Source organism: Pan troglodytes, chromosome 5 (genome assembly GCF_028858775.2).
Source record: "Pan troglodytes isolate AG18354 chromosome 5, NHGRI_mPanTro3-v2.0_pri, whole genome shotgun sequence".
Lineage (NCBI taxonomy): Eukaryota > Metazoa > Chordata > Mammalia > Primates > Hominidae > Pan > Pan troglodytes.
The window spans coordinates 30,874,904-30,889,442 of record NC_072403.2 but is presented as its reverse complement, the minus strand read 5'-3'; the positions used below and the strand labels follow the sequence as shown (position 1 = coordinate 30,889,442).

The 14,539-nt window shown below is 46.5% G+C and overlaps 1 protein-coding gene across 30 annotated transcripts in view; it reads left to right on the top strand.

Moving 5' to 3' along the window:
- RIPOR2 (RHO family interacting cell polarization regulator 2) overlaps window positions 1–14,539 on the top strand; it is a 234,577-nt gene that overhangs the window by 119,722 nt on the left and 100,316 nt on the right. For 6 of the 30 annotated variants that reach the window (XM_063812154.1, XM_063812151.1, XM_063812153.1 and 3 more), the window contains one exon: window positions 6,572–6,740. The exons of 20 other annotated variants lie outside the window; for them this stretch is intronic. The gene's annotated coding sequence lies outside the window, so the exon portion shown is untranslated. Of the gene's footprint in view, window positions 1–6,571; window positions 6,741–11,760; window positions 12,189–14,539 lie in introns of those variants that run through there. 4 more of the 30 variants (XM_063812148.1, XM_063812162.1, XM_063812160.1 and 1 more) reach the window with 2 other exon arrangements.

Below are 14,539 nucleotides of genomic sequence, written 5' to 3'. Positions count from 1 at the left end.
CAGGGAATTGCTTTAACGGGCATAGAGTTTCAGGTTTGCAAAATGAGAGAGTTCTGGAGTTTGGTGCAGAACAGTATGAATGTACTTTACACTACTGAACTATACACTTAAAAACAGTTGAGATGGTACATTTTATGTTATGTGTATTTTACCTTTTTTTTTTTTTTTTTAGACTGTCCTGTTCTGTTGCACAGGCTGTAGTGTGATGGCATCATCTTGGCTCACTGCAGCCTCTGCCTCCCTGGTTCAAGCAATTCTTGTGCCTCAGCCTCCTGGAGTAGCTGGAACTACAGGTGCACGCCAACACACCAGGCTAATTTTTGTATTTTTGATAGAGACAGGGTTTCACCACATTGGCCAGGCTGGTCTCGAACTCCTAACCTCAAATGATCCATCTGCCTCGGCCTCCCAAAGTGCTGGGATTACAGGCGTGAGCCACCGTGCCTGGCCCCTTACCACATTTTTTTTAAAAAAAGAGTTCAGAATGGGTACAAAAAAAAAAAACAGGAAAGTACCAGGCAATTCCTGAGGGTCTACAGAGCAGTTGCTTTTTCTTGAGCCAGGTAAATTTAACAGTAGGGAACTGAATTTCCACAAAAGATAGAAGTGGTTCTAGGCAGCTGACGCTGACCAAGGCTAAGCATATCTGATGCAATCTTAGAAAGACTGTTTCCTTTATAACAGCGTATGTGAGAGTTACGTATGGGATTCTTGCTACTAATTTCTTCCTAGCTGGGCATCAGTTTTAGGAACTCTGCAAAAATACTTTGAGATTAGCACTTACTGAGGCTCCTCTAGAGATGAATAGCATAATTAGAAGATGTGTCTCCCTTGGGAGCTTATGAGCTATTTAGGGATATAAATAAGGTTTTTTTATTATTATTCATTTAAAGAATATCGGCCAGGCGTGGTGGCTCATGCCTGTAATCCCAGCACTTTGGGAGGCCGAGGAGGACGGATCACTTGAGGTCAGGAGTTTGAGACCAGCCTGGCCAACATGGTGAAACTCCGTCTCTACTAAAAAATACAAAACTTAGCTGGGCGTGGTGGCACACATCTGTAATCCCAGCTACTCGGGAGGCTGAGGCAAGAGAATTGCTTGAACCCAGGAGGTGGAGGTTGCAGTGAGCCGAGATTGCGCCATTGCACTCCAGCCTGGGCGACAGAGTGAGACTCTGTCTCAAATTTAAAAAAAAAAAAAAAGAAAGAAAGAATATCAATTGAAAGTCTTCCACATGCTTGGTTCAGTTCTATTCTGGCTCTCAGGTACAGCAGTGAATATAACAAAGTCCCAGCGTTGTGAAATTATATTGCAGAGAAGCGAGGCAGACAATAGACAAGCCTATAAAAATACAGTACATCAGGGTGGGCGGTGGCGATAAGTGTTATGGGAAAAAATTAAGTGCAGGGTGGGCAGAATAGGACATGGTGGCCAGGGAAGACTTTACTGACAAATGCCCAGAGGTTTGAAGTCAAGGTCTGAACATATGGAGGTCTGGGGAGAGTGTTCCAGGAACAGTAAGGAAACCAATGTGAGCAAGGCAGAGAATGGTAGAAGATCTAAGGCCGGGCATGGTGGCTCACGCCTGTAATGCTAGCACTTTGGAAGACCAAGGCTGGAGGATCACTTGAGATCAGGTATTTGAGACCGGCCTGGCCAACATAGTGAAACAGCGTCTCTACTAAAAAAAAAAAAAAAAAATAGCTGGGTGTGGTGGCACGTGCCTATAGTCCCAATTACTCAGGAGGCTGAGACAGGAGAACTGCTTGTGCTCAGGAGGCAGAGGCTGCAGTGAGCCGAGATCATGCCACTGCACTCCAGCCTGGGTGACAGAGCAAGACTCTGTCTCCTCAAAAAAAGAGAGAGAGAGAGAGATCTAAGAGGTTTTGGGGAGTTCAGCTCCTGTAAAGCCTTATAGGTTACTGTAAGGATTTGAGTTTTTACTCTATGAGATGGGGAGCCATTGGCCAGTGTTGAGCAAAGCAATGCAATCTGATTTACCTTACAAAAGGATCATTCTGACTGTTGTCTTGGAAAGAAAGATGGGGGAATAGGGGAAAAGGTAGGTTAGGAGACTACTGACATATTCCAGAAGAGCTCATGGGATCCTTACCTGGCCTGATACTGGCTGAATACTGCGGGTATGGGAAAAAGTGGTCAAGGATGATTCCAGGGCTTTGGCCTAAGCATCTGGAAGGATAATATTGCTCTTTACTGAAATGAAGACTGCTGCTGGAGGAGTAGACTTAAGGTGAGGAAGGGTATTGCTGTGATGTGGAATCAGGAGTCCAGTTTTGGACAGTTAAGTTTATAGTATACATATAAATTGTGGATGACTTCATGAAGTCCCATTCTAAGTACTCAGAATAGCGAACATTCAGGAAATAGTTGTTGAAATGTTGCCTATAAAGCAGCATATACATAATAGAAAATTATTCAGAGATTTATCTCTAGCTTATAGGGATTGGGCTATATAACCTATATGGTGTGTTCCATAAGACCACGAGTTTAATAATACAATGCAAACTGTTCAGAACACTAAAGGGCAATTTAAGGAAAGATCAGAGGGAAAGGACTAATCTGAGCAGGCTTCTTGGAGGTGAATATTTGAAGTTGAGAGCTTAATGTCCTGGGAAGCAGTGTTCTGATAAACATGATAATTGTGGGAATGCATCAGGGAATGCTTTATCTTCACATGCTCTCCTGCATTTGGTGCTATGCATACCAAGTTCACATGCTTGCATTTCTTGCCCTTTTGCTCCAAGGCCATATATTCAAAGAATCTCAGCTGGAAGAGACCTAAAGAGGTGTTTGGTCTATGTTCCTAACAGAAGGCTGGCAAGCAATCAGCCCCAGTGCTCAGCTCCCTCCCTTTTTCCCTGCAAAGGAGATTTATCTGTCTCCATCAGTCACACATCCATTTAACAGTCAATAGCTAGTAGGCACCACATTTGCTTTTATTTTAACTCAAATCCCACAGGTTATATCTTCAATCACTTCTCTTTATTCTAATTCTGGGGAATAATTGTTCTTCCTTCTGTAAGACAGCCCTCAAAAACCATTAAAATAACATAGTAACAACACCAATAACTCTCCAAACACCAAAATCGCCAGGCACTTGAGTCGAATAGTATCTACTGCTGACAAGAGGGCGAGTGTATTCTCAGTGGTGAAGAGGCTCAAATGTGTGTGAATTAGGATATGAAATGCAGGGGCACACGGCCTACAGCTGTTGAACTTGAATTCCTCTGTGAATGCAAACCCCACAGCTGAGAGGCACTTCTCAGAGACGCCTGTGTACGTTTGCTCTTCTAGATGTACAGGGCTTATCCTCATTGTGACTTAGCCATCGTCTTGTGTGCAGAGAACAAACGAGAGCAGGTGTTCACATTTATCTTCCTCAAGCAGCCCCTTGAGGCTCTTTGGGGGAGGGTCAGGAAAGGAAGAGGCTGAAATACAGCCTTCCACCCCCCAACTCTCACTCCTGCCAGCAGACAGCTGTTTCAGTCTCTTCTTGCTGCTGCTAATGAAAACATAGCCGGGATTCCGTAAAAGATATTTAATATGGGATTGCTTGGAGAAGCCACTTTCTTTGGAGATTTGCTTAAACCAAAGCTCTTGGATTTGTTACCATTGCTGTGAAATTTTCACCTCCAGCAGCCTTAGCGTGAATGACCTATTTTGAACGTGACAGCGATTACACTTCGGTGGCGTGAATAATTTATTAGGTGCAAGAGCACTGTCAACGTAGTGATATTACAGCAGTCTTGCTAGCCTAGCTAATTATGGAGGATGACAGCACTCTATCCTGTTGTCACAGCTCCTCTCCAAAGCTGCCAGGGATGTGGATTCTATGTGAGCAGAGAAGGAAAGAGGGGCAGTGGGGCCAGGTTCCTGCTACCAAAGAAGGCTTTGTGGGTTGAGCAAGCTGTGCTGCAGGAGTTGGATTTCCACTTTCACCTCTGCAAAGTGAAACTGTGCTGGGCCCATGGGGATGAATCTTGTATCCAGTATCCTGATTTTGCATAAAATGTGTGTTAGTTGGGGGAGGTGCAGGCTGTGAAAGAGTGACTTAGGAAGGAAAGAGGCATTAGACCCTGGAGCTAGCTAGGGTATCTAATGGTTTCCAGGCTTACAGAAGAGGCACAGGCCTTTTTAGCATGCAGCTGGATTCAGAGCCTAGGAGCAGGAGTATGAAAGAAAGGAATAGAGCACAGCCAGGAGGAGCCTCAGTTATGGCTTCAGAGTGTGTTCCCTTGTGTTTTAAGCTACCTTGAGACTCTAGAGCTTTCTCTAGCTTTGCCTGAGTAGTAGTGACAGCTCATTTAACCTTACTGAGACCTCAGTTCCAGATATAAATCAGGCTCCAAAATAATGTCCATGAAGATTTTGAAGATTAACAGTCAGTGACAAAGTTTTAAGCAATAGGGCTTCTAGGCCTGTAATTCCTCCTAAAATTAGCTCCTGAAGTTAATGGTCCCAACTTTATGAATTAGGGAGGAACTAACCTTTGGGAAGATCTTTGCATAGGTGGGGGCAGGGAGTTGGAAAAGAATTAAACAGGATTACATGCAATAACATCACTGGCCTACAATGGAAAGAGAAATGAAAATTAAATTAAATTAAAGGAGCTACCTGAAGAAGAAATATTTTTAAAATATGAATGACTGGATAAAAGCAGATACTTTAAAATTTTCAATAATAGGTAATGATTAATGATTATCAATCAAGCCAATGCCAGGAAGCTGACAGCTCCCTCAAGTTAGAATAATTCAAGGAAGCTTATTTACAATGAGACGAGTCACAAGGGGGATGGGGATGCAGGGGATACTGGGGCCCAAGTTGACCTCATAGGGAGGAGCCAGGGAATGCATATTCCCACCTCACTTTCATCTCCTGTTGGGGATCCCCATTGGCTAGACCCACCTGGACATCACAGGGCGGCCACTGACGTGGTCCCTACAGGTGAGCCCTCCAGGAGACAGAAGATGGAGATGGACAGAAAGGGGCAACATGGGATAACCTGCAAACCAGGGACTGCATCAGACCCAGGGACACAGAATAAATAAATCACCTTGGAGGACCTTTACAGATATGTCTCTTCTTTTAATGTTTCCCCTGATCATGAGAGAAAAAGGAAAGATATTGTGAAGTGAAAGTCAACTTAGAACCTTTAAAAAAGCCTACTACAGCTGGGCGTGGTGGCTCATGCCTGTAATCCCAGCACTTTGGGAGGCTGAGGCGGGCAGAACACAAGGTCAGGGGTTCGAGACCAGCCTGGCCAACATGTTGAAACCTCGTCTCTACTAAAAATACAAAACATTAGCCAGGACTGGTGGCACACGCCTGTAATCCTAGCTACACGGGAGGCTGAGGCAGGAGAATCACTTGAACCCGGGAGGCGGAGGTTGCAGTGAGGCAAGATCGTGCCATTGCACTCCAGCCTGGGTGACAGAGCAAGACTCCGTCTCAAGAAAAAAAGAAAGAAAAAAGCCTACTACATATCAAGTACTTAGCATTGTGCTTACACATAGATATTGATACTTTCCAATCACTTCTATAACTGCTTTGAATCATGTTATGCTTATTTTAATATCTTTGTGCGATAATACATATTGATTAAATGTATGCCATTTACTTTCAGCCTATGGGGTTTAGAACTTACGAATTTGTAAAGTTAACATTTTGCCAACATTTTTGTCCATCTAGATCACTGATTCTCAAAATGTGAACTAAAGACTCATGAGGTTTCCCAGGACCCTTTCAAGGGGTCCCCAAAGTCCTCAATATTTTTTAAAAGCATAAAATGGTCTTGGGACCAAAAATTCAAAAAGGCTATTCTAGATTATGGTATTGTATCAATGGATCTTGAAACCAAGAAAAGGGTCAGGGGAACTGCTGGCCTAGATTATATTATTGCAGAAAATGATCTCTATATGTAATATAATAATAATATATGAGAAATCCAATCTCAAGTTTCTGGAGAGAAGGAGACTGCTATATTTAGAGAATATTTTATTTCCCATCAACTTTGAACATTTCACTGATTGTTGTCTACTTATGCAGCCTTACAGGTCACTTGGTGTGGAAGCTAGAAGTGAGGGTGGAGAGGAGGTTTAGGCTTAAGATAATTTGCCCAAGTACAGGGGACTGACTTCTGAACCTCCGGGACATTCATTCTTGGGACATACTAAAATGTCAAGAGTGTTGGCCAAACAAGTTTCTCATTGTGCAAGCAGATATGTGTGACAATGGCAAGGAAATAGCCTGAGATGTCCACTCCCTTGAGAACCTTATCATGGGTGCCAGACACGGGCAAAGGATAACAGGGTCTTTCTCTTAGCAGTTCAGAAAGTGGTGAGCAAGACCCAGCTGTCACTTGTCGGGTTGAAATATGCTTCTATAGGTACAGTTCAGACACCAATAAATGCAGGCTTGTTATGTTCTTTTTCCAGGGAAAAAGGTGGCAGAAACCAGCAGGGATAGTGTATGCTCTCATTTCTCGTTTAGTCAGTATTTATTGGCTATCCTCTACACTCATTAATATAGAGGTTACTATCCTATATGCAGCACAAAACATAGTTCCTGACATCGCAGAGCTTATAAACCAATGAGGAGAAGTGTATTAAATAGCTACAACAAAAGGAAGATGTGTGATTGAGTCTGCACTCAGGGGACAGATGACTTACAAGAGGACTCAGGTACAGCACAGATGACCAAGGAAAGTGTCATGAAGGAGGTAATGTTTGAACAGGGCTTCATGGGCCAGGCAGGATTTTTAGAGCCAAATATTAAAGGTAGGAGGAAAAGTGAGGCAAGGGCTCAGCAGAGAATTTTCAGGCAGTAGGAGTGGCCTGAGGAAAAAGGTGGAAGCAGGAATTGTCAAATGTTAGAGCCAAAAGAAGCTTTGGTGATCAGGTTGTCCAAACCCTTCGTTTGATAGATGAGGACATAGGTCCATAAAGGCCACTGAGTTCTCTACTGGCAACACTAAAATAGAATCCAGGCATCGACTCTGAGTCCAGCACTTTTTCCAAGACTCTTCCCTGGATGCAGGGTGAGAAGAGCCAGAGCTGAGAGCCTGCATGGCAGAGTGGCGGGGATGCAGCTGGGAAGGCTTCTGGAACCAACTGCAGTGCCAAGGGAGCTGGATGCCTATTTGGACTTGGTTCAGACCAGTGTTTCCTGAAGTGCATTCTGAGATGACTGTGCCAGAACCATCAGTGTGCTTGTTAAAACGACACTGTGTAAGGAGGGGGACCTAAAAATCTGCATGTTAAATTCCTTCCCAGGGTGATTCTTATGCACTTCATAAGCTGGAAAATCAAAAATACAGAGAGACGGGGGCCAGGCACGGTGGTTCACACCTGTAATCCTAGCACTTCGGGAGGCCGAGGCAGGTGGATCACGAGGTCAGGTGTTTGAGACCAGCCTGGCCAACCTGGTGAAACCCCATCTCTACTGAAAATACAAAAATTAGTTGGGGGTGGTGGCAGGCACCTGTAATCCCAGCTACTTGGGAAGGTGAGGCAGGAGAATCACTTGAACCCAGGAGGTGGAGGTTGCAGTGAGCTGAGATCATGCCACTGCACTCCAGCCTGGGCGACAGAGCGAGACTCCATCTCGAAAAAAAAAAAAAAGTACAGACAGAGGGAGAAAGATTGGTCAGAGCAGCAAATGAAGAATTCAATAGACGTGAGCAATGTGGAGGCCAAAAGATTATACTATTAGAAAGGAGTGCAAAACTCTTAGAACTGGCAGCATTCCAAGCCATATTTTGGCCTTGGATCTGGGTGGCCAAGTGCCTATACAGAAAGGTCATAAGAGTAAAGACTTTCAAGGCTGTTAGATCTGCTGTTCCTATGGATAAGAAGCATCACAGTTATAAAGAGAAATTAGACCTCTGTTGTATCTGCTTACTTGTCTCTAGGACTAGTCACCTGTAAGAATAGAAGCCAAATTCACCGGAACAATAGACACAGGTAGATACAGAAATATGGTTTTTTATTTCTGCAGGGAATGCAGAAAAAACTATGTGATAGATAGATAGATAGATAGATGATAGATAGATAGATAGATAAGGGTTGGTAGGTACAACCAAATCTCTAAGTGACCTTCTGATTAGACCGAGAGCACCGACTTCACTTCATAACGGCAGTGGTTCTTCAGGCATGGTCTAAGTTCTTTATTACATATGTGAAGCTCTAAGTCAAGGAATTAAATTGGTTGCATTTTGGCTGCTGTTCTGCTTTCTTCTGATGAATTGTGTATTTACTAGGATTGATTGATGGCAGTAAGAACCATAAGACTTGTTTGGCTGAGTCCGTTCTTCAACCACACACTGGCTTAAAAAGTGCTCATGAGAGGAGAATGGGATACAGTTCAGTTACTAAAATAGGCCATTTTCAGCGCTGCTGAAGTTCAAACACCTTGTTTTATGGTATAAAAAATAATCACAGTTCCTATAGCACCCACAGTGCTGCCTCCTTCGTAATTCACCATCCCACTTATTTACAACTGTCCTCATCGCCATACTCTACAAGGCAGTTTTCACAACTACTGGGCTTACCTCCGGCCCTTAGCAGAGTGCCTGGCACCTGGGTTACACTCAATTACTTCTTGAAATAATAGCTATTATTACTACTTGGGGTCTGTTTTGTTTTGTTTTGTTTTGTTTGTTGTTGTTGTTGTTGTTTTTTGACACCCAGGCTGGAGGCGCAGTGACGTAATCTCGGCTCACTGCAACCTCCGCCTCTTGGGTTGAAGTGATCCTCCCACCTTACCCTTCTGAGGAGCTGGGATTACAGGCACCTGCCACCACGCCCGGCTAATTTTTTGCATTTTTAATAGAGACAGGGTTTCGCCATTTTGGCCAGGCTGGTCTCAAACTCCTGGCCTCAAGTGATCCACCCACCTCGGCCTCCCAAAGTGCTGGGATTACAGGCGTGAGCCACCTTGCCCGGCCATTAGGGGTGTTTTCAATTTAAAATTTATATGTGAGGGGGGAAAATACCCTGACTTGTATTAAACGATTTCTTCTTTGGAAAGAACCATTCCTTTTCATTGGCCTGAAAAAGCAATGCAAGTGTCTCATGGGTGGGGGTGAGGATACCCACCCCCAATGCCTGTCAAGCTCTAGGCTTCACTGTTTCCCTGGATGAGGTTAAAAGGACCCAGCCGAGATATCTGAGCGCTCTGCTCAGTGAAGTTTTGGGGATAAAGAATCCTGCCTAAGGGATAGTAAGAACCTAAAAGGAAGTGAACAGCATTATAAGAGAGAGAATGGGCGCAAGCAGAAATTAACTACCCAAGAATGAAGACTTTGGTGACCACACAGGAGCAGTGATTGGAGAGGCGGTGTGAAGATCTTTAGACTAAGCTCTAGGAGACCTGGTGTGGGCTTTTTATTTGGTTATATGACCTTAATCTCTGGGATTTGGACCAGGCAATCCAATACACAGTGTGTCGTGGTTGTTTAGATCTGTGCTGCCTGGTCCCTCAGTCACACATGTACCTGTTCTCTGGAGGTACTCTGTGGGAGGAACTGTGGGGTCTACAAAGTCACCCAGGACAGATCCCAATTGCCAGAGCTTCCAGTCTAATGCAGTCAGTTCAGGCCTGTGTTGGCCCTTCACCTTCCATACTCCACACGTTCTGCTCCCTTCCTAAGGAAGCTCCCTCAAGGGGAGATGCAGCTCACTGTGCCCTCTTCATTCCTGTTTAGAGCTTCAGTCCTAAATCCACAGCGGTGAGTGGGGCAACCTCATGGAATCTCTAAAGGCAGCAGCTTGGGGAGCCACTCCATGCTTCTTTCTGGTCTCTGCTCTGTATGTGCACATACACACACACACACACACTCATGTCATGCCCACAGTCATGCCCAAACCTCAGCAAGATACCCCTCAGCCCAATAGGGTAAGTTGGGGGTGGGAGTGGAATATGCTATAGGAAAAAGAGCACTTGATTTGGAATCACATCTGACTTTCAACACTAGCTTCATCTTTGTGACCATCAGGAAGTTACTTGTTCATCTTCTCAGAGTATCAGTAGTCTTATCTTTTAAGTGGAGGCAGCTATGGGAAAGAGATGACAGGCTTCAGTGGGATAATGTCTATAAAGTACCTAACATCATCTGCCTCATCTCTCTTTTCATCCTCTTCCTCCTCCCTCTCATAAAATGTTATATGTCACTTACAACAGTGCCATTCCTGAGTCAGGAAAGTGATGGGAGTGGGAAGGTGGGGAAATACAGTTGGCTTCTCTCCAGGGTGGGTGTCAGGCCCTTCTCCCTCCAGATTCGTCCTATGAGACCATTAGTACTGTGCTAATCTGCAGTAGCGCTTTACTCAGTTCTCCCCAAACTTCTACTGCGTATTTGTACTTCTTTCCAGGTCTCTTTCTCCAGACTCCAGTAAATAGAGAAATGTTTGGAACCATCCATCTCTACACAAATAGTCATGATATAAGGTGGAAGGTGCTAGGCATCTGGAGAGTAAACTAAGGTGCTATAAAAGCTCTGAAATGAAAGGGCAAAAAAAAGGGGGGGCAAGGGATCTTGGAAAAATAGATGCAGATTAAGGTATTTAAACTGGATCTTAATGAATAGATGTGGCCATTTGGAAATGGGCAAAAGCTATGTGGTTGCAGATAAGTTGCAGGGTGGGGTTGGCAAGGGAAATAAAAGGATCAATGTAAGAGTGAAGGGGTGCTTCAGAATGACTGGTTGATCCATCTTTCATTCAATATGTAGCTATGGAGTTCCTGCTCTGTGCTGGGGACACCTTATATCAGACAGAGATGGTCCCTGCCCTATGAACTCACAGTCTAGTAAAGGCATGCTCTTGGGCGTTCTTTCTGGGGATCAAGCCGATTTTGCCCTTTCTGTTGTATTCCTAGGCGAGTTATGACACAGTTTATCAGGCGATGGTTCTGGCTGCTTTTATTCCAGCCCAAGGATGCAGTGCCCAGACCACGACTGGATGTGGGTGTTTCCCATGTTGACACGTCTCCTAGGATGTTCCCTTTCGGCTAATGTCTCAGCTCACTGATTATTACTGATCCTTTCACAGGGTGACTGAATCTCAAGTGGTGTGGGAGGGAGTGGATGTGTCTTGTGGTACTATTCTAGTTAACATATTCTAAATACACAATTTATTCATTATGATCACTTAACAGATGAGGAGACTGAGGCATAGCAGGGAATCCCTATGTAAGGATGGAGACTGAGTCAGGACCTTTTCCCTGGGTCCTTGTCGACTCCCAGTTCCATACAGTTTCCACTCCAAAAGGCCCTTTTTTGGGAATGTCTGTCTATCAGGCAGACCCATGCTTTCCCCAAAGGAAACCTTTATCATTCAAATCCACCAGAACAAAATAAAAAACAATTCTCTTTCTGCCATCTTTATGAGAGCTGTGTCCAAAGCAGCCCCGGTAGAGAGAGTGCCCTACAAAACAGCCCTCCTCAGCGGGGCTTTCCAGCACAACCCTTGCCGTGGGCAGCCACCCTCACCCTCACACCGCCCCCACCCCATACACCACCGCCTCATTTTTTTCAATGCACAGCCCAGCTTGTATGAAAGATCCCAAAAGGTTAGCTGAAAGGGCCTTTCCTTGCCTCGGCTCCTTTCCTCTGCCCTCTCCCTCCAGCGCGCTGGATCCACCGGGCTCGCTCCCCGGCGCAATTCCACGGGTCACTCCAAAGCTGCCGCGCCAGCTCTTGCAAAGGAGCCTGGCGTGCCGGCGATCAGCTGGAAGCAGGCACCGAAGCGCAGCCTCCTGGAGTTGGGCTGAAGTAGCTGTCAAGCAGCTGTCTCCACCCGCCCTCCCCTCCCAGCACAAGTGACGCCGCCGGCCCCCGCGCCGCGCCTCCCCCTCCTCACGGCTCCCGCCCCTCCGCCCGCTCCGCCGCTCTGGCTCCGCGCTCCGCCACCCTCGCGCCCGCCAGCCCCGCAACTTCACCCCGCGCGCCGCAGCTGCTGCGAGCGGACGCGGCAGGGCAGCCGGCGCTGGGGACAGCTCGCGTCCACCCGACTTCCTCCCGGGGTCCCCTTTACCCAAGTGAGCCAGCTCAGGCTGTCTGCAAAGCCGGAGGTGCGGGCAGCTCCGGGCATTGCATTGGTGCGGAGGCTTTTATATGCCAGAGAACCCTGAGTGTGCCCCTGACATGACAAGGAGCCGTCGTCGTTAGGTAGGTTCACCTTTTCATTTCTCCTTTTTTGTTTCTGATTTTGCGTACAACGCGGTGAGGTCTGTGTGGGGAGGGGTTTCCTCGACTTGAATGAGCGTTGAATGCTAAGCAGCCGTTGAAACTGGAGCGTCCTCAGCTTCCACCACCCTAGTGGGTTCGGGCATCTGAAGCCCACAGGGTACGGTCGGGAAGTTGCTGAGCGAAAGGGGCACGTGCACTTTTTGCAAGCAGAACTGAAGGATGCCCTGGGGAGTGGAGGAACGGGCCAAGGTTAGAGGGGCCCACAGCATTGCCCGGGGTTGGGACATTTCTGGGGCGAGGAAGCGCCGGGCCCCGGGAGTCAGGGAGGGGTGTGTGTGCGAGCGCCCCCAGATGGGAGTCCTGGGTGGCCCCCTGGCACGGAACGACTTCGGCACTCGCAGAGCCTATGGGGAATCCAGCTCAGGGCTGGGATGGCAGTCTCAAGGGTCTTCATTTGCCCCCGGGCTGCCCGTTTGAGCTGGACTATGAACCAGCTCGTTCCTCACCGTGTCTGAATTCCAAATTGGCCAGGTGGAATGGGAGGATGAGAATTGGGAAGAGGGGCAAGAAAGGAAAAAATGTGTTGCTTTGATGCCGATCTGTGTCTGGAAAGATGGGGGGAGGGGATGCACCTGAGGACAGGAGCACCCTAGCAGGTGTCCGTGGCATGGGAGGGGGCTGGTCAAGCGGAGCATGTGCAGCTCTCTTGCCCGAGACGATAACCTTCTAGCTCCCTCTTACAGGGCAGTGGGCAGCAGATAGAGACCCCTCACGTTCGAAGGGAGTAGGTGCATTTTGAAATTAGATAAGCAGAAGTCATCAGGTGCTAAGGTGGCAGAGGCGCTGTGAGAAGTGACAGCTCCCTGGAGAGCGAGAGAGCAAGTGGAAAAGCAGGAGAACCGGGCTGATTCTGCTGGGATGGGGGTGGCGCAGAGTGAGATTGGTAGGCTCGTAGGTCCCTGTCTTGGAGATACCTACATGTTGCTTGAGTGACTGAGGAAAAATGTTCAAGCTTTTAATCTGGGAAAACAGTTATGATAAAATATATGTTGGGGCTGTTTCCTCCCTGCTCCCCACTTCCTACCCTCTTATGTCCACACGCTTGGTATAAGGTCTAGAATTGTGACTAATCACTGCCCCCATTCCGAAGAAATTGTACTTGGCCATCTCTACGGGACTGGGCATCCTGTGTGAGCGTCTGCCCGATTGTTACCTGATACACAATCATTTCTTCCCTTTTGTTTTCTATCGGGTCTGTCTTGCTCTGAGAGTGTACCCACCTCCTTCCCTCCCCTACCCGGGTATTCCCACTCACTCAATTCCCCTCTTCCCCTTGCTCCTCCAGCCATTTTGGACCAGCCTCTGAGCTTGCCCACTCACACCATCTACCTTCCTCAAATTGTATTTTAGCTGCTGTCACAAGCAGGGGATGTCAGCCACGAACTCTCCGAGAACCAGCACCATCATGGCTATTCTCCAGTGGTTAATTAGGAAGCATCAGTAGTTATCCTTCTGTAGGAACAAACTGCAGGGATGTGCCAACTTAGGGTAACAGCAGCTTGAGGAACTCCCCTATCTGAAGCCCCCATCTCCCAGCACTCAGGATTAGCTTTCTGTGCTAGCTTCCCCTTCAGTTGCAATAGTGTCAAATTGTGTCTTTTCCCCCAGGAAGATAATGCATCCGCCTGTCCAAAAATTTACTGCATCCAAACATCTGAAAACTTGAACATTGGAGAATCTGTTTAGCAAAAACATACTGCATATGTTGCTTTTCCAAAGGACCCCCCAATTGCTGTTGCTTCTCTCTTCCTCTGACACTCTAATGTGAGATTTCGCTTTGAATATTTTATCCTCAGTATAAATATAAAGAAATACCAAGCTACAGAGAAGGAAAACCGAAAGCATGCGCTAAGGAGTTGCATAGAATTCTGATTACACAAACACAATTCCAGAAATGGCTCTCCTTCCTTTTGTTAACTGCAAAGTGAAGTTATTTCCAGCAGAGAAGGGACCCACCCAAGGTTGACCTGGAGAAGCCAAGGAGGCTGGGGGCGGGTGGAGGGAGATATTATATCTGTGGATCTTGTTAGCTAAACTCTCATAAAAATTCTTCTCTTTAGTATTCATACCCATTGACCTGGGGCCCTGCTAATGACTGCCAAGTGTCCTTCCCTAAATCTGAGGTCACTAAAGTGGAAACATCCCTACTACGATAAAACCCCACAGCCCAATTGTGATACCAACTACATGCCCACTTCTAAGTATAACCAAGACACTTCTCTGTTACACTTTGTGTTAATTCACAGATTATTGGTTCACCCCTCTGTCAA